At 38.3% G+C, this 22,827-nt stretch overlaps 1 protein-coding gene across 1 annotated transcript in view; it reads left to right on the top strand.

Annotated features, from left to right (window-relative positions):
• The first annotated feature begins 10,590 nt into the window (after window positions 1–10,590).
• LOC309666628 (uncharacterized protein) overlaps window positions 10,591–22,827 on the top strand; it is a 119,888-nt gene continuing 107,651 nt past the window's right edge. Inside the window, exon 1 of the mRNA XM_082474276.1 lies at window positions 10,591–10,611. The gene's annotated coding sequence lies outside the window, so the exon portion shown is untranslated. The remainder of the gene's footprint in view (window positions 10,612–22,827) is intronic.

Raw genomic sequence — 22,827 nt, 5'->3', positions numbered from 1 at the left:
ATATTATCATGTCATTTGCAAACAGTGACAGTACTACGTCTTCCTTTCCAGTGTGGACTCCTTTTATTTCTTTTTCTTCTCTGATTGCTGTGGCTGGGACTTCCAAAACTATGTTGAATAAAAGTGGCAGGAATGGGCATCCTTGTCTTGTTCCTGATCTTAGAGGAAATGCTTTCAGCTTTTCACCATTGAATATGATGTGACTATGGGCTTGTCAAATATAGCCTTTATTGTGTTGAGGTATGTTCTCTCTACACCCACTTTTCTGAGAGTTTTTATTATAAATGAATATTGAATTTTGTCAAATGCTTTTTCTGCATCTATTGAGATGATCATATGATTTTCATTCTTCAGTACGTTAACATGTGTATTATATTGATTTGCAGATACTGAACCATCCATACATCGCTGGGATAAATGCCACTTGATCATGGAGTATGATTCTTTTAATGTACTGTTGAATTTGGTTTGCTAATATTTTGCAGAGGATTTTTGCATCTATGTTCATCAGTGATATTGACCTGTAATTTTTTTGTTGTTGTTCCTTTCTTGTTTTGCATTCTTCCCTTTTTTATTTGGTGACTATATTTAGTGGTAAATTTGTATTCATTTCTCTTTTTGTGTGTGTATCTTTTATAGGTTTTTGGTTTGAAATTATCATGATGTTCTTATATAACAACCTATGAACAGTTGACCCTTGAACAACATGGGTTTGAACTACACAGGTCCACTTACACATGGATTTTTCTCAATAAACATACAGTCGACCATCTGTATCTGCTGGTGTAGAACCTGCAGATACAGAGGATCAACTGTAAGGGACTTGAGTATCTGTGGATCTCGGTAATGCAGTGGGTCCTGGAACCAATACCCGCGTGTTCCCTAGGGACAGCTATATGCATGTGATAATTTTAAGTTGATGACCTCTTAAGTTTGAATGCATTCTAACAATTCTACATTTTACTCCCTCTCCAATGTTTAATGTTGTTGATATCATATCTTACATCTTTTTGTTTTGTGTATCCCTTAACTACTTACTGTGGTTGTAGATGATTTTACTACTTTTGTCTTTTAACCTTTCTATTAGCTTTATACATATTTGATCTACCTTAACTTTATGTTTGCCTTTGCCAGCGAGATTTTTTTCTCTCATAATTTTCATGTTTCTAATTGTGGTCTTTTCTTTTCTGCTTAGAGAAGTCCCTTTAACATTTTGCGTAAAACTGGTTTAGTGGTGCTGAATTCTTCTAGCTTTTGCTTTTCTGTAAAACTCTTTCTTTCCTTCACATATGAATGATAACCTTGATGAGTATAATATTCTTAGTTGTAGCTGTTTTCCTTTTATTCCTTTGAATATATCATGCCATCCCTTCTGTACTGAAAATTTTCTGCTGAGAAGTCATCTGATAGTCTTTATTTATTTATTTATTTATTTATTTATTTATTTATTTATTTTGCACTGGATCTTAGTTGCGGCATGCATGCTCCTTAGTTGTGGCTCACAGGCTCCTTAGTTGTGGCATGCATGTGGAATCTAGTTCCCTGACCAGGGATCGAACCCACATCCCCTGCATTTTGAGGTGGATTCTTAACCACTGCGCCACCAGGGAAGTCCTGTCATATTATAGTCTTGTGGGAGTTCCTTTATATGTAACTAGTTGCTTTTCTCTTCCTACTTTTAAGAGTTTCTCTTTAATTTTTGCCATTAGTTATAATGTGTTTTGTTGTGTACCTCTTTGAGTTCATCTTTTTTGAGACTCTCTGTGATTCGTGAATTTTTTTTTTCCTTTTCCAGGTTAGGGAAGTTTTCAGCTATTATTTCTTCAAATAAATTCTCTGACCCATTCTCTCTCTCTCCTCTTTCTGGGATGCCTATATGGGAATGTTAGTATTGTTGATGTTGTCCCAGTGATTTCTTAAATTATTTTCAGTTCTTTTTGTTCTATTTTCTTTTTTTCTGTTCAGCTTGGGTACTTTCTGCTACTCTGTCTTCTGGTTCACTGATCTGTTACTCTGCTATTATCTAATCTACTCTCAATTCCTCCTCATGTAGCTTTTATTTTAGTCATTGTATTTTTCAGCTCTGTTTGACTCTTCTTTATATTTTCTAACTCTTTGTTGAAATTCTCACTGTGTTCGTTCATTCTTCTCATGTGTTTGTTGATCATCTTTATGGTCATTATCTTTTTTTTTTTGGCTGTGCTTCGAGGCTTTGGGATCTTAGTTCCCTGACCAGGGATTGAACCCGGCCCACAGCAGTGAAAGCGCCGAGTCCTAACCACTGGACCACCAAGGAACTCACAGTGGTCCTTACCTTGAACTCTTCATGAGGTAGATTGCTTATGTCCACTTGTTTATTTTTTCAGAGGTTTTGTCTTGTTCCTTCATTTGGAACATTTTCCTCTATCTCCTCATTTTTGCTTAACTTTCTCTGTTTACTTCTATGCATTAGGTAGGTTGGTTCCATTTCCCAATCTTGAAGAAGTGGCCTTATGTAGGAGATGTCCCATGGGGCCCAGCAGCACACTCCCCTCTGGTTACCAGATCAATAGGTTCTCAGGGTGCCCCCTATGTGGGCTGTGTGCCCCCTTCTGTTGTGGCAGGGCTGACTACTGTAGGTAGTAGGTGATAGGTGGGGCTGGCCTCTGGCTTGGTTGCCTATAAGGCTGTGCCTCCTTCTGTGACTTTGGGTCTGCTGGAGGGTTGGACTCAATCCTGGCATGGCTGGCTGCACGGGCTGGGGGTCTGTGGGGCTGGTGCCTGACTGCTGGTGGATGGACCCCGGTCTCCACACAGCTTCCTGAATTGGCTGGTGCTGTCCCAGTAGTGGGTGGGTAAGCCCTGGTGTTATTAGGTTAGAGTGAGAATTCCAAAATAGTGCTTGCCAGCACTGGTGTTATTGTGGTAACGCTCCCCAAAATGAATGCTGCCAGGTCTCTGTCCCCAGAGGAAGTCCCAGTTGCCTTCTGCCTCACCAGGAGGGTCTCTAAGATCAGCAAGTGGGTCTGACCCAAGGTCCTTTCAAATTACTGCCTCTGCACTGGGACCTGGAGCTCGTGAGATTTTGCATGTGCCCTTCAAGAGTAGCGTCTCTGTTTCCTAGAGCTCTTTGGCTCTCCTGAAAGCAAGCCCTGCTGTTTTTCAAAGCCTGACATTCTAGGGGGTCATCTCCCAGTGCAGGACCCTTGGGTTGAGGAGCTTGATGTGGCGCTCACACCCCTCCCTGGCTTGGGGAGAACCTCTGCATTTGTGATGTTCCTCCTCTTTGTGGTTCCCCAACCCCAGGGGTGTTGGTCCTGACTACACCATGTCTCTGCCCCTCTTACCTGTCTCCTTCTTTATGTCTTGAATTGTGAAAAATCTTTTCTGCTAATCTTCAGGTCATTCTCACTGAGAGCTGCTCTGTAATTAGCTGTAAATTTGGTATGCCTGAGGGAGGAGTGAAAATAAATAAAATAAAATAAGTGTTTCACATCATGAAGGTAATGCTAAGTTTAATGGTTTATCCAGCGTTTAAAGTCATCCCAGGTCCAGGTAGAGGGTCTTCCTACTCTGCCATCTGGGCCACACCCCTCAACTCCTAATTATTGATGTCAGTTATAACGCATACTTAAAATGCCTATTTCATTCATTTTGGAGGGAGCAAGTTTCCTATTACCACTATACTCTGGACTGGCTGCATAATTTGCAGGACCCAGAGAAAAATAAAAATGAGGGGCTCTTTATTCTAAAAGCAGGAAAAAGTGCCTTTAAAGACACTAAAATAGAAAGGATTTTGTTTCCTCCACTTCTCTCCTCTCCTAAAGCATACGCTCCACTTCCCCATTGGACATCACTTTAAAAATACAAAAGTACAGTTTTTGAATCGAGCTTCAAACAAATTAAAAATATAAGTATTAATAATTACAGAATACTGACAATAGGTCATTAGACCAAGCATGGCGTCGTCCATATGATTACATTCCCATGAAGCTGACCCTGACTATACCTTTTAGCAGCATTTTGCTTGTCCATTCATCCACCTGGCAGAAGTTACAAGTCTCTCTCTATCAAAGCAGATTAACAGATAAAATATGTTGTTGTCCTCTGGGAATCCTGTCCATCCAAACACAAGTCCAAGGACAAGTCGGTAGCTCCATGAATGGCCTCTCTTTGCCAGTAGTGTTTGGGGATCATTCCACTTTCTGCCTGCTATGGTCTGAAGGGCTGGTCCCCCCACAATGCACATATTGGAAACTCAATGCCCAATGCGGTAGTGTTAGGAGGTGGTTGCCTTTGGGAGGTGATTAGGTCATGATGGTGGAGCTCTCAAGAATGGAATAAGTGACCTTATGAAAGAGATCCCACAGAAAGAACCCTTGTGCACTATTGGTGGGATTATAAATTGGTGCAGCCTCTATGGAAAACAGTACAGAGGATGCCTCCCCCAAAAAATAAATATCGAAGTCCCATATGATCCAGCAATTCCACTTCTGGGAATATATCCAAAGGAAACAAAAACAGTAACTCAGAAAGGTATCTGCACCCCCATGTTCATAGCAGCACTATTTACAATAGCCAAGACATGGAAGCAATCTAAATGTCCATCAGTGGATGAAGGGGTAAAGAAGTTGTGAGATTTTACACACACACACACACAAAATGGAATAAGGGACTGTTATTCAGCCATAAAAAATGAGGAATCCCTACAATTTGTGACTACATGGATGGAACTTGAAGGCATTATGTTAAGACAGAAAAAGACAAATATGGTATAATCTCATTTATATGTGGAATCTTAAAAACAAATAGAAAAAGAAATCAGACATCTTATTACCAGAGGCAAAGGGTGGGGGGAGGGAGAACTGAAGGGAGTTGTTAAAAGATACAAATTTCCAGGTATAAGATAAATAAGTACTAAGGTTGTAATGTACAACATGATGACTGTAGTTAACAGTGCTGTATGATATATAGGAAAGCTGTGAAGGGAGTAGACCCTAAGAGTTCTCATCACAAGAAGAACATTTGTATTCTTTTTCTTTTCCTCTTTCGCTAAACCTATCGCAATAATTATTTCACAACACATGTAAGTCAAACCATCATACTGTATGCCTTAAACTTATACAGTGATGTATGTGAAATATTGCTCAGTAAACGTGGGGAAAAAAATCGAAAGACTTTACACACAGAAGAGATCCCACAGAGCCCCCTAGCCCCTTCCGCCCTGTGAGGGTACAACAAGAAGTCTTCCACCCAGAAGGGGACACTCACCTGACCATGCTAGCACCCTGATCTGGGACGTCCAGCCTCCAGATCTTCAGGAAATAAATGCTTATTGTTTATAAGCCACTCAGTCGGTGGTATTTGTTATAGCAGCCTGGGCACCCTCGCATCTCAGTGGTGGCTCCAGGAACAAAGAGCAGAGAGGGCGCAGGTATCTCTCCCGTGAGAGCAGCAGCTGGTTCTCCAGCATCTTCCTTGCCAGCATTTCCAATCACATCTCATCTATTCTGCTACGTGTCTACCCACACAAGCAAGGTATGCATTCCACTGTGTGTGGGCATGATTATACACAAAGAAAGGGCCTCCATGTACAGGTCCTTTTCCCCCCACCTGTGTATAGCCAGCCCTGGGTAAAAATTTGAGTATAACACACCAGAAAGAACACCAGCTTTGGAATCGAATAGCATAAGCCCACTTGCAGCGAGCTCTTGCATACAAAACTAAAACCTTCAGAGGCTCAGTTTACCATTTGTGGTCTTGTACTGTGTTGCCTTTGTTAGACTGGAATTACACCTCCTAGAATCCCCTAACCTTCAGAGTTTCAGCTAGTGTCGGCCACAGAAGACAGTTTGCATAAGATTTGGAGGGCAGAAGTGAAATAGCGGCTGTATTTCTTACACTCTCAAGTTCAGTGCAAGGCACCAAGCACTGTGGCAGCTGGTGCCAGTCTCCTCAAAAGTTTCTATGATGTTCTAGACATAATCTGTGGAGGGACCTCCCCCGTGGTCCAGTGGTTAAGAATCCTCCTTCCAATGCAGGGGGCACGGGGATCCCTGGTTGATCCCTGGTTGGGGAACTAAGATCACACACGCTGCAAAGTGTGGCCAAAAATAAAAATAAGAAAAGATATATACTGTGGATATTCTCTTTGGAGCATCTCCATCTCAAGATTACATATTTGAATTTGAATCTGAACTCATCATCTTCCCTCAGAAATCTGCTCCTTATTCTCAATGAGTTAATGGCATTATTATTCATTCATTCACAAATAATGCTATGATGAATAACCTTGTACATATGTTGTTATATATTTGTAGGAGTTAATTAATCTTCACAGTAAATTCCAAAAGTGGAACTTTTGGGGTCAAAAAATATATTTATTTTTTGAAAAACTTTAATGTTTAAAGTTTCTCATATTTCTTGTTGAGTTTACGTCTCATCCATATGCACTTTTCCTTAAATAATAACAAATTTCTCTCCACAGGGAATTTACCATTTTGCACACCCACCAGCAATGAGAGTGCTTTATCAACAGAATGAGTAGTCAAGCTTCTTTGAATGCTTACAAATCTAAGTAAGAAATATATCAATACAACTGTCATTAGCATTTCCCTTAGTATGACTGAAATTGAGCCTTCTTTCTATATGTTTAGAGCCATTATAATTTCTCTGAGATCTATTTGGGTTTTGTTTGGTTTTGATTGGTACCCATTTTCTATTGATTTTGGTCTTTTTTCCCTGTTGATTTTTCTTTTCTTTTCTTTTCTTTATTTATTTATATTTTTTGGCTACACCATGTAGCATGCAGGATCTTAGATCCTGGCCAGGGATCGAACCTTCTCCCTATGCTGTGGAAGTATGGAGTCTTAACCACTGGACCGCCAGGGAAGTCCCTAAATTTTTATTTTACATTGGAGTATAATTGACTAACAATGTTGTGTTACTTTCAGGTGTATAGCAAACATGTATCTATTCTTTTCCCATTTAGGTTATTACAGAATATTGAGTAGAGTTCCCTGTGCTATATAGTAAGTCCTTGTTGGTTATCTATATTAAGTATAGCAGTGTGTACATGATAATCACAAACTCCCAATCTATCCCTTCCCCCACACTTCCCACTGGTAACCATAAATTCATTCTCTAAGTCTGTGAGTCTGTTTCTGTTTTGTAAATAAGTTCATTTGTATCTTTGTTTTTTTTGATTCTACATATAAGCGATATCATGATATTTGCCTTTCTCTGTCTGACTTACTTCACTTAGGATGATAATCTCCAGGCCCATCCACGTTGCTGCAAATGGCATTATTTCATTCTTTTTAACGGCTGAGTAATATTCCATTGTATCCCCACTGATTTTTTAAATTGATATATAATTGACATATAAAATTGTATTAATTTTAGGAGTACAACATAATGATTTGATATTTAGGATATTGGCCAAACTGTAATATATGTAATACTTTTCTGTTCTCCATGTCTGTTGGGGTTTTTTTTTTTTCCTTTTGACCTTGCTTATTGTGCTTTTTTGCCAAGTAAATTTTACAAAATATTATAGAGTTGCATTATCAGTCTTTTTTTTTTTTAAGAAAGTCAGAATTAAAAGGGTTTCGGCACACTCTGGTTATAAAATAATTCCCCCATATTTTCCCCTATTATTGGTACAGTTTTGGCTTTTACATTTACATCTCAGATCCCTTTGTAGTTTATTCTGGTATATGGTGTGAGATATAAGTTCAGTTTTACCTTTTTCCATGGCTATCAGCTGTCCAATATCAATTATTAAAAAGACCATTGTTCCCTTTGTGACTTGAGATGCCACCTTTTATCATATATTAAATTTTCTTGCATACCTGGGTCTATTTCTGTACTTACTATTCTGTTGTACAGGTCAGTCTATTCTGATCAGCATCATATGTAATGTGTGTAACATGTAATGAAAGCAGCAATGGTAGTTCCCACTTGTTATGGGTTGAACTGTGTCTTCCCAAGATTCTTATGTTGAAGTCCTAATCCCCAGGGCCTCAGAGTATGACCTTATAGGGATATAGGGACTTTACAGAGATATCAAGTTAAAATGAAGTCATTAGCATCAGTCCTAATCCAATATAACTAGTGTCTTTATGGAAACAAGAAATTTGGCCACAGAGGCATGCACAGGGGAAGACAATGAAGAGAAGACGGTCATCTACAAGCCAAGGAAAGAGCCTGCGACAGATCCTTCCTTGCAGCCATCAGAAAGAAATCATCTTGATTTTGGACTTCTAGCCTCCAGACCTGAGACAATACATTTCTATTTTGTAAGCCATCCAGTTTGTGGTACTTTGTTACAGTAGTCCTAGCAAACAAATACAGCCCTCATTGACCTCCTTCTGCAGGATTATTCTAGATATTCTTGCATATTTAATTTTCTATATAAATTTTAAAATTGAGAACTTAAAATTGACTTCAGAAAATAAAACTTGTTGGTAATTATATAGATATACAACATTTCTGTGTGTTCAACTTTCAAGTCTACTCAACATTCTAGGAATGTTTAAAGTTTCTCATATTTCTTGTTGAGTTTACGTCTCAGTATTTTTATCTTTTTTGTCTTGATTGTAATTTGGATTTTCTCTTACATTATATATTCTAACTGGTTATTGTGTGTGCATTTTAAGGCTATTTCTTAATTTTATAGCTGCTTCATTAAAAATAATTTGAAAGTTTTCTCTATTTTTTTCTAAGTTCTAAAATAAATATCCCTCAATTATTACTTCAAAAATTTTGTAGAATTGCCTTATGAAAAGAATACTTTATTTTTTGTGGTAGTTTTTTTTTTTAACAAGAACTTGATCTCATGGTACATTATGTCTACCTTTAGTAGAGACAGCTAAAACAACTTGTCTATGCCATGGAAAATAGCATGTTAAAGCTTTCTATATAAACTGTTGTCAATGCTGGTCATTTGCATTTGCCTTGAAAATAATCCACTTAATCCATATTTTAAAAATTATTTGAAAAGTTATGTGCAAAGTAGTCTTATTTTTTAAAAAAATACCTCTCTTTCAGTGGTTATTTTCTCCTAGCTATTTTTATTTTGTATGCTTGATATTTGTCTATTTTGCTGATTTTTTTTTTTTTTTTTTTTGGGGGGCTTGCTGCTCAGCTTGCAGGATCTTTGTAACCTGGGACCCCAGCAGTGAAAGCACCAAGTCCAAACCACTGGACTGCCATGGAATTCCCTATTTTGCTGATTTTTAAAGAACCAATATTCTTTTTTTTTTTAACATCTTTATTGGAGTATGATTGCTTTACAATGTTGTGTTAGTTTCTGCTGTATAACAAAGTGGATCAGCTATACATATACATATATCCCCATACCCCCTCCCTCTTGCGTCTCCTTCCCACCCTCCCTATCCCACCCCTCTAGGTGGTCACAAAGCACCGAGCTGATCTCCCTATGCTATGCGGCTGCTTCCCACTAGCTATTTCTTTTACATTTGGTAGTGTATATATGTCCATGCCACTCTCTCCGTCCCAGCTTACACTTCCCCTTCCCTGTGTCCTCAGGTCCATTCTCTGTCTGTGTCTTTATTCCTGTCCTGAACCTAGTTTCATCAGAACCATTTTTTTTTTAGATTCCATATATATGTGTTAGCATACGGTATTTGTTTTTCTCTTTCTGACTTACTTCACTCTGTATGACAGACTCTATGTCCATCTACCTCACTACAAATAACTCAATTTCATTTCTTTTTATGGATGAGTAATATTCCATTGTATATATGTGCCACATCTTCTTTATCCATTCATCTGTCGATGGACACTTAGGTTGCTCCCATGTCCTGGCTATTGTAAATAGTGCTGCAGTGAACATTGTGGTACATGACTCTTTTTTTTTTTTTAAAGACTTTTTTATTATTTATTTATTTATTTTTATTTATTTATGGCTGTGTTGGGTCTTCGTTTCTGTGCAAGGGCTTTCTCTAGTTGCGGCAAGTGGGGGCCACTCTTCATCGCGGTGAGCGGGCCTCTCACTATCGCGGCCTCTCTTGTTGCGGAGCACAGGCCCCAGCTGTGCAGGTTCAGTAACTGTGGCTCATGGGCCTAGTTGCTCCGCGGCATGTGGGATCTTCCCAGACCAGGGCTCGAACCCATGTCCCCTGCATTAGCAGGCAGATTCTCAACCACTGCGCCACCAGGGAAGCCCCCACGTGACAGTTTTTGAATTATGGTTTTCTCAGGGTATATGCCCAGGAGTGGGAGTGCTGGGTCATATGGTAGTTCTAGTTTTAGTCTTTTAAGGAACCTCCATACTGTTCTCCATAGTGGCTGTATCAATTTACATTCCCACCAACAGTGCAAGAGGGTTTCCTTTTCTCCACACCTTCTCCAGCATTTATTGTTTGTAGACTTTTTGATGATGGCCATTCTGACTGGTGTGAGGTGATATCTCACTGTAGTTTTGATTTGCATTTCTCTAATGATTAGTGATGGTGAGCATCCTTTCATGTGTTTGTTGGCAATCTGTATACCTTCTTTGGAGAAATGTCTATTTAGGTCTTCTGCCCATTTTTGGGTTGGGTTGTTGTTTTTTTGATATTGAGCTGCATGAGCTGCTGGTATATTTTGGAGATTAATCCTTTGTCAGTTGCTTTGTTTGCAAATATTTTCTCCCATTCTGAGGGTTGTCTTTTTATCTTGTTTATGGTTTCCTTTGCTGTGCAAAAGCTTTTACGTTTCATGAGGTCCCATTTGTTTACTTTTGTTTTTCTTTCCATTTCTCTAGGAGGTGGGTCAAAATGGATCTTGCTGTGATTTATGTCATACTATGTAAAGAACCAATATTTTGATTGATTTATTAGTTTCATTGTTCTTCCATTTCATTAATTTCTGCTTTTATCTTTTTTTTTTTTTTGCAATGTCTGAAACATTTATATTAACATATTTCCATACATATTTCCATACAAATACAAATATAAGATTTTTAGAAATTTCATGTAATGTCTGAAACATTTATATTAACATATTTCCATACATATTTCCATACAAATACAAATATAAGATTTTTAGAAATTTCATGTAATGTCTGAAACATTTATATTAACATATTTCCATACAAATAACCCAATGAAAGTTTAGTATTAGTTGTTTTGTTTGTTTTTTTATACTGCAGGTTCTTATTAGGCATCAATTTTATACACATCAGTGTATACATGTCAATCCCAATCGCCCAATTCAGAACACCACCATCCCCACCTCACCGCAGTTTTCCCCCCTTGGTGTCCATATGTCCATTCTCTACATCTGTGTCTCAACTTCTGCCCTGCAAACTAGCTCATCTGTACCATTTTTCTAGGTTCCACATACATGCATTAATATACGATATTTGTTTTTCTCTTTCTGACTTACTTCACTCTGTATGACAGTCTCTAGATCCATCCACGTCTCAACAAATGACTCAATTTTGTTCCTTTTTATGGCTGAGTAATATTCCATTGTATATATGTAACACATCTTCTTTATCCATTCATCTGTTGATGGGCATTTAGGTTGCTTGCATGACCTGGCTATTGTAAATAGTGCTGCAATGAACATTCGGGTGCATGTGTCTTTTTGAATTACAGTTTTCTCTGGGTATATGCCCAGTAGTGGGATTGCTGGGTCATACGATAATTCTATTTTTAGTTTTTTAAGGAACCTCTATATTGTTCTCCATAGTGGCTGTATCAATTTACATTCCCACCAACAGTGCAAGAGGGTTCCCTTTTCTCCACACCCTCTCCAGCATTTGTTGTTTGTAGATTTTCTGATGATGCCCATTCTAACAGGAGTGAGGTGATACCTCATTGTAGTTTTGATTTGCATTTCTCTAATAATTAGTGATGTTGAGCATCTTTTCATGTGCTTCGTGGCCGTCTGTATGTCTTCTTTGGAGAAATGTCTATTTAGGTCTTCTGCCCATTTTTGGATTGGGGTGTTTGTTTCTTTGATATTGAGCTGAATGAGCTGTTTATATATTTTGGAGATTAATCCTTTGTCCGTTGATTCATTTGCAAATATTTTCTCCCATTCTAAGGGTTGTCTTTTCGTCTTGTTTATGGTTTCCTTTGCTGTGCAAAAGCTTTGAAGTTTCATTAGGTCCCACTTGTTTATTTTTGTTTTTATTTCCATTACTCTAGGAGGTGGATCAAAAAAGATCTTGCTGTGATTTATGTCAAAGAGTGTTCTTCCTATGTTTTCCTCTAAGAGTTTTATAGTGTCCAGTCTTATATTTAGGTCTCTAATCCATTTTGAGTTTATTTTTGTGTATGGTGTTAGGGAGTATTCTAATTTCATTTTTTACATGTAGCTGTCCAGTTATCCCAGCACCACTTATTGAAGAGACTGTCTTTTCTGCATTGTATATCTTTGCCTCCTTTGTCATAGATTAGTTGACCATAGGTGCATGGGTTAATCTCTGGGCTTTCTACCTTGTTCCATTGATCTATGTTTCTGTTTTTGTGCCAGTACCATATTGTCTTGATTACTGTAGCTTTGTAGTATAGTCTGAAGTCTGGGAGTCTGATTCCTCCAGCTCCATTTTTTTGCCTCAAGACTGCTTTGGCTATTCGGGGTCTTTTGTGTCTCCATACAAATTTTAAGATGATTTGTTCTAGCTCCGTAAAAAATGCCATTGGTAATTTGATAGGGATTGCATTGAATCTGTAGATTGCTTTGGGTAGTATACTCATTTTCACAATGTTGATTCTTCCAATCCAAGAACATGGTATATCTCTCCATCTGTTGGTATCATCTTTAATTTCTTTCATCAGTGTCTTATAGTTTTCTGCATACAGGTCTTTTGTCTCCCTAGGTAGGTTTATTCCTAGGTATTTTATTCTTTTTGTTGCAATGGTAAATGGGAGTGTTTCCATAATTTCTCTTTCAGATTTTTCATCATTAGTGTATAGGAATGCAAGAGATTTCTGTGCATTAATTTTGTATCCTGCAACTTTACCATATTCATTAATTAGCTCTAGCAGTTTTCTGGTGGCAGTTTTAGGATTCTCTATGTATAGTATCATGTCATCCGCAAACAGTGACAGTTTTACTTCTTCTTTTCCAATTTGTATTCCTTTTATTTCTTTTTCTTCTCTGATTGCCGTGGCTAGGACTTCCAGAACTATGTTGAATAATAGTGGTGAGAGTGGACATCCTTGTCTCGTTCCTGATCTTAGAGGAAATGCTTTCAGTTTTTCACCATTGAGAATGATGTTTGCTGTGGGTTTGTCATATATGGCCTTTATTATGTTGAGGTAGGTTCCCTCTATGCCCACTTTCTGGAGAGTTTTTATCAGAAATGGGTGTTGAATTTTGTCAAAAGCTTTTTCTGCATCTATTGAGATGATCATATGGTTTTTATTCTTCAGTTTGTTAATATGGTGTATCACATTGATTGATTTGCGTATATTGAAGAATCCTTGCATCCCTGGGATAAATCCCACTTGATCGTGGTGTATGATTGTTTTAATGTGTTGTTGGATTCTGTTTGCTAGTATTTTGTTGAGGACTTTTGCATCTATATTCATGAGTGATATTGGTCTGTAATTTTCTTTTTTTGTAGTGTCTTTGTCTGGTTTTGGTATCAGGTGATGGTGGCCTCATAGAATGAGTTTGGGAGTGTTCCTTCCTCTGCAATTTTTTGGAAGAGTTTGAGAAGGATGGGTGTTAGCTCTTCTCTAAATGTTTGATAGAATTCACCTGTGAAGCCGTCTGGTCCTGGACTTTTGTTTGTTGGAAGATTTTTAATCACAGTTTCAATTTCATTACTTGTGATTGGTCTGTTCATATTTTCTGTTTCTTCCTGGTTCAGTCTTGGAAGGTTATACCTTTCTAAGAATTTGTCCATTTCTTCCAGGTTGTCCATTTTATTGGCATAAAGTTGCTTGTAGTAGTCTCTTAGGATGCTTTGTATTTCTGCAGTGTCTGTTGTAACTTCTCCTTTTTCATTTCTGATTTTATTGATTTGAGTCCTCTCCCTCTTTTTCTTGATGAGTCTGGCTAATGGCTTATCAATTTTGTTTATCTTCTCAAAGAACCAACTTTTAGTTTTATTGATCTTTGCTATTGTTTTCTTTGTTTCTATTTCATTTATTTCCACTCTCATCTTTATGATTTCTTTCCTTCTGCTAACTTTGGGTTTTGTTTGTTCTTCTTTCTCTAGTTTCTTTAGGTGTAAGGTTAGATTGTTTACTTGAGATTTTTCTTGTTTCTTTAGGTAGGCTTGTATAGCTATAAACTTCCCTCTTAGAACCGCTTTTGCTGCATCCCATAGGTTTTGGGTCGTCGTGTTTTCATTGTCATTTGTCTCTAGGTATTTTTTGATTTCCTCTTTGATTTCTTCAGTGATCTCTTGGTTATTTAGTAACGTATTGTTTAGCCTCCATGTGTTTGTCTTTTTTACGTTTTTTTCCCTGTAATTCATTTCTAATCTCATAGCGTTGTGGTCAGAAAAGATGCTTGATATGATTTCAATTTTCTTAAATTTACTGAGGCTTGATTTGTGACCCAAGATGTGATCTATCCTGGAGAATGTTCCGTGCGCACTTGAGAAGAACGTGTAATCTGCTGTTTTTGGATGGAATGTCCTATATATATCAATTAAATCTATCTGGTCTATTGTGTCATTTAAAGCTTCTGTTTCCTTATTTATTTTCATTTTGGATGATCTGTCCATTGGTGTAAGTGAAGTGTTAAAGTCCCCCACTATTATTGTGTTACTGTCGATTTCCTCTTTTATAGCTGTTAGCAGTTGCCTTATGTATTGAGGTGCTCCTATGTTGGGTGCATATATATTTATAATTGTTATATCTTCTTCATGGATTGATCCCTGGATCATTATGTAGTGTCCTTCTTTGTCTCTTTTAACATTCTTTATTTTAAAGTCTATTTTATCTGATATGAGTATAGCTACTCCAGCTTTCTTTTGATTTCCATTTGCATGGAATATCTTTTTCCATCCCCTCACTTTCAGTCTGTATGTGTCCCTAGGTCTAAAGTGGGTCTCTTGTAGACAGCATATATATGGGTCTTGTTTTTGTATCCATTCAGCCAGTCTATGTCTTTTGGTTGGGGCATTTAATCCATTCACGTTTAAGGTAATTATCGATATGTATGTTCCTATGACCATTTTCTTAATTGTTTTGGGTTTGTTTTTGTAGGTCCTTTTCTTCTCTTGTGTTTCCCACTTAGAGAAGTTCCTTTAGCATTTGTTGTAGAGCTGGTTTGGTGGTGCTGAATTCTCTTAGCTTTTGCTTGTCTGTAAAGCTTTTCATTTCTCCATCAAATCTAAATGAGATCCTTGCCGGGTAGAGTACTCTTGGTTGTAGGTTCTTCCCTTTCATCACTTTAAGTATATCATGCCACTCCCTTCTGGCTTGCAGAGTTTCTGCTGAGAAATCAGCTGTTAACCTTATGGGAGTTCCCTTGTATGTTATTTGTCGTTTTTCCCTTGCTGCTTTCAATAATTTTTCTTTGTCTTTAATTTTTGCCACTTTGATTACTATGTGTCTCGGCGTGTTTCTCCTTGGGTTTATTCTGTATGGGACTCTGCGCTTCCTGGACTTGGGTGGCTATTTCCTTTCCCATGTTAGGGAAGTTGTCGACTATAATCTCTTCAAATATTTTCTCTGGTCCTTTCTCTCTCTCTTCTCCTTCTGGGACCCCTATAATGCGAATGTTGTTGCGTTTAATGTTGTCCCAGAGGTCTCTTAGGCTGTCTTCATTTCTTTTCATTCTTTTTTCTTTAGTCTGTTCCGCAGCAGTGAATTCCACCATTCTGTCTTCCAGGTCACTTATCCGTTCTTCTGCCTCAGTTATTCTGCTATTGATTCCTTCTAGTGTAGTTTTCATTTCAGTTATTGTATTGGTCATCTCTGTTTGTTTGTTCTTTAATTCTTCTAGGTCTTTGTTAATCATTTCTTGCATCTTCTCAATCTTTGCCTCCATTCTTATTCCGAGGTCCTGGATCATCTTCACTATCATTATTCGGAATTCTTTTTCTGGAAGGTTGCCTATCTCCACTTCATTTAGTTGTTTTTCTGGGGTTTTTTCTTGTTCCTTCATCTGGTACATAGCCCTCTGCCTTTTCATCTTGTCTATCTTTCTGTGAATGTGGTTTTTGCTCCACAGACTGCAGGATTGTAGTTTTTCTTGCTTCTGCTGTCTGCCCTCTGGTGGTTGAGGCTATCTAAGAGGCTTGATGGGAGGCTCTGGTGGTGGGTAGAGCTGACTGTTGCTGTGGCAGTCAGAGCTCAGTCTGCTTTTATCTTTATTGTTTATTTTTCTATGATATACTTTAAGGTTATAATCTTTGCCTCAAACTGCTATTTTAATTGTACCTTAAAGATTCTTTTATGTAATACTTTTATTATTGTTTTAGAAATTCTGTAATTACATGTACATTTCCCCTTTCATCGGAGATGTTTTCATTTTTATTGCTATATAATATCCATAGTACAGTGCACAAATTTTAAGTTTATATGTTGATGATTTTTTACTTAAGAAGACCCCTTGTAACCACCACCCAGATTATGCTGTAGAATGTATATGGTGCCTCAAAAAGCTTCCATGAATGTAAATTGATACAGCCACTATGGAGAACAGTATGGAGGTTCCTTAAAAAACTAAAAATAGAACTATCATATGACGCAGCAATCCCACTACTGGGCATATACCCTGAGAAAACCATAGTTCAAAAAGAGTCATGTACCAAAATGTTCATTGCAGCTCTATTTACAATAGCCAGGACATGGAAGCAACCTAAGTGTCCATCATCGGATGAATGGATACAGAAAATGTGGCACATATATACAATGGAATATTACTCAGCCATAAAAAGAAATGAAATGGAGGTATTTGTAATGAGGTGGATGGAGTTAGAGTCTGTCATACAGAGTGAAATAAGTCAGAAAGAGAAAAACAAATACAGTATGCTAACACATATATATGGAATCTAAGGAAAAAAAAAAAAAGGCCATGAAGAACCTAGTGGCAAGATGGGAATAAAGACACAGACCTACTAGAGAATGGACTTGAGGATATGGGGAGGGGGAGGGGTGAGATGTGACAGGATGAGATAGTGTCATGGACATATATACACTACCAAACGTAAAATAGATAGCTAGTGGGAAGCAGCCGCATAGCACAGGGAGATCAGCTTGGTGCTTTGTGACCACCTAGAGGGGTGGGATGGGGAGGGTGGGAGGGAGGGAGAAGCAAGAGAGAAGAGATATGGGAACATATGTATATGTATAACTGATTCACTTTGTTATAAAGCAGAAACTAACACACCATTGTAAAGCAATTATACTTCAATAAAGATGTTTAAAAAAAAAGCTTCCATGGTCTCTACCAATCAGCAACCACCCATCTCCTCATCACTATGGTCATTATTAATCTAACCTCTGTCACCACAGATTAATCTTGCCTATTTTTGACCTTATTATATGAAGTCCCACAGAGTAAATATGGCCAGTAACATATGAAAGGATGCTCAGACTCTTTAGTAATCAGGGAAATACAAATTAAACCCACAATTGAGAAACTATTCACATCACCCAATGGGAAGCATCTTAAAGGCTGAAGAGTGAAGTGGTGGCAGGGACATGAAGCAGTGAAAGCTGTTTTACAGGTATCTTGGGAAATATGACCATCTTGGAAAATAAAATGCCATTATTATATAAAGGTAAACATGCACATATGATACAACCCAGCACTGTAACTTTGAGATTTATATCTGAGAGATTTTCCTGCATGTGATCATGGAAGGCACAGTCCAGAATGTTTTAGCAGCATTTAAAAAATAATAACAACATTAATTATAATAACATTTGATGGAAACAACCCAATCTTTCTCCCCTCACATAGATACGTTGTAGAACATTTACACAATGAAATAATACCTGTGGTAATGAATGTAAACTACGGTCATGCGTCACTTTGAAAAGATCTCAATTTATGTTAGGCAAAAAAGCAAGTTATCAGAGAATACATACAGTATAATTCTGTCATTATAATACTTTAAAATGGGTAAAATTATGCAATATATTCTTTAGGGTTACAAATGTGGTAAAGCTGCCAAGAAAGCCAAGGCATGGTAAATATAAAAACAGTGGTTTCCTTTGTTGTGGAAAAAGAAAACTGTTGTGCGGGGTGGCACACAGGAAGCTTCAACAGAGTTTCAAAGCTTGATTTCATAGGCTTAGGGATGTTGGAGTGCTCATTTTATTATCATTCTTTAAAATGTACTTAGACAATACACATACTCACTTATGTCTGATATATTTCATAATTATAAAAAATATTAATAGTTTAAAAAAGACATAGTGTCTACTGAAGTAATACTTACAAACAACTATGTGAACACATAAGTAACATTACCAGTTATGTTAGAAAAAGTGTCAAATATCAGATAAATATAAAGAGTTGTAAATCTTGGTATTACCTGTATTATTTGTGAAGAGAATAAAAATATTCATGAACACTTTGAGAAGTAATACATAATTGTAATTTCTAGGATAATCTTGAAAAGGAAAAAACAGAGTATACAATTTTCAAACTAGTAGTAAGAAAAAATGAAATGCTAAAAATAATTCAAAAGAACAAGAGGAAAGAAACATGGACCAGGCTACAAAAAAAAGCAGAAAATAAGATGGAGGATTAAAGTCCAACTATTCTTTTTTGTACATAGGCCAAATGCTTCAGTAAAAGACAAATGTTGTCAGATTGGATTTTGTGTGTGTGTGTGTGTGCTGTGTGGTTTGTGAGATCTTGGTTCTCCCACCAGAGATTGAACCCGGGACCACAATTGTGAAAGTGCCAAGTCCTAACCACTGGACCACCATGGAATTCCCAGATTGTGTTTTTAAAATTCTAATTATATGCTCTTTACATCAGACATATATAAAAACTAAAGGTGCAGATAGGTTTAAAGTGAAAAATGAAGGAAAAAATCCATCAACAGGCACAATCTAAATGAAAGAGAGATAGTAATACTGTAAATTTAATATGTAAAATATATGCTTATATATAATATATTTAATATAATTAATATTGTATATTAATATAAAAGACATTAATTCTAAAATATTTACTGAGGATAAGGAGAGTAACTTCATAATGGTAAATGTTTAATATCTAAACAAGATATCAAATATTAAATTTTTATACACTTCATAGAGCTTAAAATTTATAAGTCAAAATTGGCAGAATCGCAAGAAGCTATAAATAGTATCTAAATAAATCATCAAATCTCTCTAAGAAATTCTTATAAAATGCAGGCAGAAAATCAATAAGGATAGAGAAGTTTAAAGAATGTAGGAAACACACTTGAGCAAATGGACACATACAGAACATGATGACCAACAAACACAAATATGTTTCTTTCTAAACACATAGGGAACATTCACAAAACTGTGTCTTCAGAGAACTTATAGCTTTCCATTCATCTCAAGAGATGTTCAGCTTTACCTCAGTGAAGAGGGTTCTAGCTGCTACTGCAAGGTTTTGCCTGATGATTCCAACATTTAGATCATCTTGGAGTTTCCATCTGTTGATTGTCTTTTCCCTTGAAAGTGCATCATATTTTTGGTATGTCAAGTAATTTTTTACTTTATCCTGGACATTTTTAACATTAAGTTTGAAATTCTGGATCCTCTTAAAATTCTCTGAAGAATGTTGATTTTGTTTGTTTGTTGTTTTCACAGGTGATCAAAGTTCCAGCTCATCTTCTGTATTGTTGGAGGAGGTCACTGAGAGGGCGTGATCAGTGGTTGACCCTTGAGTTGGACCCAGGTGATCAGAGGCTCCTCACCCCTCCCCCATCCTTAGGATGTGCATTCCACCCACCATTCCCGTATTAGGAGCCGTTTCAAGGATGCAGCCTTGGGACAGAAATGTGGTGTTGAGACTCCCTGGATGATATACGTGACTGACCCCGCTAAGGCCTCTATATAAAGTTCTGCGATTCAGGCGGGTGAGTGCAGAGGTCTACTGGTCCTACAGCCGCCCAAGACAAGCCTTGGAAGTAAGTTCCCTTGCTCAGTAAACCTGCCACCTACCCATCCGGGGTGGTCGGCCTCTTTCTTTGGTCTCTCCTTGCCTTCTGTGTACAGGGACCAGTTTCAGATTTCACCAGGAGGCTCCTGAGGTTGTGAACCAACACGGATGCAATGTAGGTTCAGTTGCAAAGCTCTGCCCCACATCTGAGCCACTCAGAGGCTAGTCTGGGACGTGAATGTTGGCTTAGCTCATAATTTAGTTCTTAAAGCTCTTGTTACACTTCTTTGGCTGTGTTCTGTACAAGCTCAGTTTGGGGGAACCTGCAAATGACATTAGTTAGCTCTCTCCTCTCTGGAATTTGTCCCTTGCTCTCTGGCTCCCAGACATCCCTGGTTTTTCTGGCCAAAAAATTTGGATTCTCTCAGAGGTTTAGTCCCCCATGCTGTTGTGCGATCTGTGTGTACCCTTGGCGCGAGGTTTCAAGGGAACAGAGAAAGGAAAATAACCAGGATGTTCACCCTCTATTCTTTGTACAACAGGTGGCTTTCCTGCCCTTCACCCAGCTCCTCTATCCAGATTCTCAGGGTGCGTGGGACCCGCCATGAGCACAGGCGTGTCACTTCACAGTGACAGGAAGTTCTTCACTGTCATGGGTTCCTTAGTAATGGCAATTCAGTTCTGCAACTAGCGCTGGTCTCAGGAGACTTTGCTGGCCCTTCGGGTAGAAGGACGGTTTCTTTTGAAGTTTTTAGTTTTGCTTTCACTTGATTCTGCCCGTCCCAGGATCAACACCAGGAGATAAAGGAGGAAAGAAAGAGAGAGAGAGAGAGAGAGAGAGAGAGGAAGGGAGGGAGGGAGGAAGAAGAAAACCAGAACACTTACCTTCACTATCCCAGCCATTCTTCAGATTTTGTCTTTCTTCCCCAATCTGCTGGCCGTTCAGTATTGAGGTAGTTTCTGTAATATTTTGTCCAGTGCTTGGTTCTAATTCATGAGAGATGCGAGCGGCGGCTGCTCCATCTGGCCGGCAATGGTGTCTGGCACAGGGTCCGAAAGGGTGCCTCCCTCCAGCCTGTGACACAGAACCCACGCTCCCAAGGCCACTGTGCAAACACCACACCCAGAGCCTTCGGGAGCTGAGGGAGGTGTGCAGGGTTAATGGCCCCCGAGAGCCAGGGCGTTGGCTGAAGAGGAGCAGCAATGACTGGTCCTGGAGGCTGACCACCTCCCCCTTCAGCGGCGCATCAGACAGCAGGGTCTGCAGGGAGAGCGGGTGCAGCCCATACCAACCCCCGGGCTCCAAGGTCACCCCGTTCTACCAAGGTCACTTGTTCAAACAGGAGCCTCCACGGTTACGTGATCACGGAGAGGTCCCCTGACCCCTACCTTATTCAATGTGCACAAAGCCACGCAGGAGGGTCTCATCTGGACTGTTGGGCCTGGTGCCTGCAACCTGCGCCCAGCCCAGGCCTCGGGATAAGCAGGGCTCGGTGGTGTGCGCTCTCTGCTATTTCTTTATCGGTACGTTTCCCCCTAATAAGCCCTATTTTATGTCTGTACACATGGCTTGGGTGGTGTGTGTTTGTGACCGCTTTGCATAAACCAGATTGAAAAGATAGTGATCTTTTCATCTTCTAGGGAGAGCCTCCATGTTTCCTTTTTCTAATACTATTGCTAGGACTTTATAGACTTCAGCGTGCTCCCAAGTTCTGCCTGATATCTAACCATCAGTCTTCCTGCTGAAGCTTACTTAATTCTTTCTTGAATTACTCCAGTGGAAATCTTTACTCATTATCAGAGGATGTATCTGCATACATCTGCATATTTCCAGAAATTGTCAAATCCCTTGACAGCCTCCTATCTGCAGGCTAAACTTCAGACACAGTTCTTAAAATACTTTGATGTAAAACATGATCTCTTTTGGCATTCTCGCACTGCAGAACTCAATGTAATTAACTTATATGTGTTAACTTCTTTCAAATCAAGCCTTTTCTTTGCTGACATTGCATTGCCCTTTATTTATTATGCATATTAAGGAACCACTAGAATCATAAACACATGGAACTATCAAAACGCTTCTGAAGGGAACTTAAAAAATGTCACTTCTTCTAATGGAATATTGATTTCCATGTCTCACAGTTCATAGTCTTTTATGTTAATACAACAGTAAATGCCATTAACACTGCAGTGTTTAATAAATACTAAATAATTTAATTTTTGGAAGGAATTCAGATTCATTCTTGCTATAAATCAAGTATATATGCCTTAATTATTATAGTCAAGGCAGGAAAACCCAGGATACAAAAGCATAGCAAAAGTTTAAATATCTATTTACCTCCTTGAAATGCAATGCAATGAATCTGTTATTTTTTGAATGTCACCTGTGTGGCAAGAATATTGCAAAGCAGTGCAGGGCATGGATAAGAACAAATGGAGTTTGTATTCTTAAGACCTTTATAGTATAAAGGTGAAAAGACAAGTAAAAAAATAACATTAGACAGATTATGATAAGCATCAAAAGAAATGTAAAAATAGGAACGATAATTTAGAGGGTTACCATTACTTTAGGGGTCATTTTGTTAAACGCATTCTTCTTGACACTGAAGCAATTGTGACTTAGAGAAGTTGAGGAACTTGCCAAGAAGGAAAGTCACGTATTTGTTGACCTATAGTAAATATATCTGTTGACCTACTCCCCTACCCTGAGCCTGGCATGTGGTATGTGTACTTCTCAAAGAATGGGTAAGATTTAATAGGTAGAGTTTGGAAGGAAGAGGGCATTCGGAAAGAGGGAGGAGCATGAACAAGAGAAAGAGGCACAAA

The sequence above is a fragment of the Balaenoptera physalus genome, assembly GCF_965194825.1.
Source record: "Balaenoptera physalus genome assembly, chromosome: 9".
Taxonomy (NCBI): domain Eukaryota; kingdom Metazoa; phylum Chordata; class Mammalia; order Artiodactyla; family Balaenopteridae; genus Balaenoptera; species Balaenoptera physalus.
The sequence above is the reverse complement of the archived record's forward strand: the minus strand, read 5'-3'. Positions and strand labels throughout refer to the sequence as shown.